The following is a 3,971-nucleotide window of genomic DNA, read 5'->3' on the forward strand; positions in this document are numbered from 1 at the left end:
TGACAGGGATTACCCCGAGGGGAAGTGCTTGGGGAGGTTTGTGAGTGTGTTGCCAAATGTGGAACTACATACTACTCTATTTCTGTAGTAATGTGCAACCTCAGTGCTGCATTTGACACTGTCGATCACAACATACTTCTTGACAGGCTGGAAAACTGGGTTGGGCTTTCTGGGATGGTCCTTAAATGGTCCAGGACATACTTAGAAGGGAGAGGTTATTATGTGAGTATAGGTGACCATAAGTCTGAGTGGACATCCATGACATGCGGAGTCCCACAAGGGTCAATTCTTGTTCCACTCCTATTCCACCTGTACATGCTCCCACTGAGCCAAATAATGAGAGAGAACCAAATGGCTGACGACACCCAGATCTACTTAGGCCTATCACCTAATGACTACAGCCCCATTGACTCCCTGTGCAAATGCATTGATGAAGTTAACAACTGGATGTACCAAAACTTTCTTCAGTTAAACAAAGACAAAACTCAACTCATTGCATTTGGAAACAAAGATGAAGTTCTCAAGGTGAACGCATACCTTGAAGCTAGGGGTCAGACAACTAAAGATCAAGTCAGGAATCTGGGTGTGATTCTGGAGTCAGACCTGAGTTTCAGTAGTCATGTCAAAGCAATAACTAAATCAGCTTACTATCATATCAAGAATTAGATGCTTTGTTTCCAGGCAAGACTTGGAGAAACTTGTTCATGCTTTCATCTCCAGTAGGGTGGACTATTGTAATGGTCTTCTCACCGGCCTTCCCAAAAAGACCATTAGACAGCTGCAGCTCATACAGGACGCTGAGCAGAACCAGAACATATGACCATATCACACCAGTCCTCAGGTCTTTACACTGGCTTCCAGTTACATTTAGAATAGATTATAAAGTATTATTACTTGTATATAAATCACTCAATGACCTAGGACCTCAATACATTGCAGATATGCTGATTAAATACAAACCCAACAGATCACTCAGATCATCAGGATCAAGTCAGTTAGAAATACCAAGGGTTCACTCAAAGCAAGGAGATTCTGCTTTTAGCTCTTATGCCAGCCGCAGCTGAACCAGCTTCCTGAACAGATCTGATGTGCTCCTGTACGTCCGACTGATTGCACCTTATCTTATCTATGCATCATCTTTTTATTATTTTTTTAGCTGTTTTAGTTTAACTTTATTCTTATCTTTGGTTATTGATATTTTATCTATATATTAAAATGTTACTCTTTTTAATTCTCTTTACAGCTGTATAACTCTATTTCTTATGCATCTGTTGATTATTATTCTTGGTTAGGGCTGTCTGACTGGAAGAGATTGAAAAAGGAGAGCCGTTTGCTTCGCTTCATTCCACTTGTGAAGAGTGAGGCATAATTATACTAAGGGTTTATGGTAAAAGAAGTCGCTGATAGCGTCGTGACGTGCTAAAGGGAAAACGGTAGCAGACAGTGCAAAGAAGCGGACCCTGCGGGGCATAGGTAACGTCCCCAACAGGAGCCCGTCCTGGACATTGGACATTGCGAACCTGCTCCATCTCTTCTGTCTCAGATAGGGGTACCCCGAATTTAGAGAATCCCGCAGTTTGTTCTCCTTACAACTGTTTTAATTATCCTTGTTTCTATTTTTATTTCTTATGCATGTTATCACTATTTTAATTCGTTTTCTATGTAAAGCACTTTGAGTTACCATTGTGTATGAAATGTACTATATAAATAAACTTGCCTTGCCTTTGATGTCAGGCGCTCTGGCTCCCGGTAAACATGTGACTATGGTGGCTGGTGTCTATTTTCACATTCCGTGTAGAAGAATCGCCAATCACTAGGGCACTTTAAACAGGATACTCAGTGGGTGCGTCACTGAGCGAGGAGAACCTGTTTGATGTTCTGGGTGGAACGGAAGAGCGGTTTTTAGATCCGCGACTATGTCATCTCACAGTCGCCCAGTTGCACGGGCTCTACAGGTGGAACCGTACAATGTACAGAGTTCACTAAGCTATTCACATCCAAATCAGTGTCTAAAGCCCTTGCATTCTTACTATCCTGTGCTAAACATGTGACAGGCAGTGCAAGTGACAATAACAATTCAATTCAATTCAATTCAAATTTATTTGTATAGCGCTTTTCACAATACACATTGTTTCAAAGCAGCTTTACAGAAAGTGCATTTCATAGATGTACAGTAAAAATGTTAGAAAGACAATGTTAAAGAATAATGTTCGAAAAAGTTAATCAATCGTGTATTAATTTAGGCCATAACAACGCTGGCGTTGAGTCGTCTCATCACAGGTGTCGGGGCATCCGAAGTCTCCATGAGAGGCTGATACAAACTGGAGCTGATGAACTATTTATTTATTTTTTGACTAGTGTCCCGAGATAACAACAGAAAAGCAGATGGGAAATGATTAGCGTAGCTGCTGTTCAGAATATTATATTAATGCCTTTGATCCGATTTAACTGTAGTATAAAAAGATAATTATAATGTGAATGCTTGGCTAAAGAGATGCGTCTTTAATCTAGTTTTAAACTGGGACAGCGAGTCTGAACCTCGAACAATATCAGGAAGACTATTACAGAGTTTAGGAGCTAAATGTGAAAATGCCCTCCCTCCTTTAGTAGACTTAGATATCCTAGGAATGACCAGAAGCCTCGAGTTTAGTGATCTTAAAGAGCGTGATGGATTGTAGGGCGATAGAAGATCCGTTAGATACACTGGAGCTAAACCATTTAGGGCTTTATAGGTTAGTAGCAATAGTTTGTAATTGATACGGAACTTCACAGGTAACCAGTGTAGAGATGATAAAATTGGTGTTATATGATCATATTTTCTTGACCTAGTAAGAACTCTAGCAGCCGCGTTTTGGACTAACTGTAGTTTGTTTATTGAGGATGCAGGACAACCAGCTAATAAAGCATTACAGTAATCTAGTCTCGAGGTCATGAATGCATGAACTAACTTTTCTGCATCAGAAATAGATAGCATGTTACGTAGCTTAGCAATGTTTCTAAGATGGAAAAATGCCGTTCTTGTAACATATGAAATATGATTTTCGAATGTCAGGTTGCGGTCTAATATAACACCCAGGTCTTTTACTGTAGTGGATAAAGTGACAGGACATCCTTCCAAGGTAAAATTGTATTGCGAGAGGTTTTGTGGGCAGTTTTTTGGACCAATAAGTAACACCTCCGTTTTATCTGAATTTAATAGCAGAAAATTACACGTCATCCAGTATTTAATATCTTCAACACACGCTGTCAGTTTAGATAATTTAGCGTTTTCATCCGGTCGTGATGAAATATATAATTGAGTGTCATCAGCATAACAGTGGAAATTAATTCCATGTTTTCTTATAATATTACCAAGTGGCAGCATATATATAGAGAATAGCAGAGGGCCTAACACGGATCCTTGCGGCACCCCATAGTCTACTGACGTCATCTTTGATTTTTCCCCATTTAGACAGACAAAATGGTAGCGGTCTGATAAGTACGATCTAAACCAGTTTAATGCCTGTCCCTGAACACCAGTATAATTTTGAAGTCGATCTAAGAGTAGTTTATGATCTATGGTATCAAACGCAGCACTAAGATCGAGTAGAACTAGTATTGAGATACAGCCTTGGTCAGAAGCTAGAAGTAAATCATTTGTGATTTTAACGAGTGCAGTTTCTGTGCTATGATGTGGCCTGAATCCTGATTGAAATTTTTCATAGATATCATTTTCTTGCAAGAAAGCGCACAATTGAGCGGACACAATTTTTTCTAGTATTTTAGACATAAATGGAAGATTTGAAATTGGTCTGTAATTTGCCAGGTTATTATGATCTAATTGTGGCTTCTTAATGAGAGGCTTTATGACTGCCAACTTGAATATTCTTGGAACATGACCTAAAGATAAAGATGAGTTAATAATATTGAGAAGAGGCTCTTCCACTACAGGTAACAACTCTTTCAGTAGTTTAGTGGGTATTGGATCTAAT

The sequence above is a fragment of the Gobio gobio genome (assembly GCF_949357685.1).
Source record: "Gobio gobio genome assembly, chromosome: 12".
Classification (NCBI taxonomy): Eukaryota; Metazoa; Chordata; class Actinopteri; order Cypriniformes; family Gobionidae; genus Gobio; species Gobio gobio.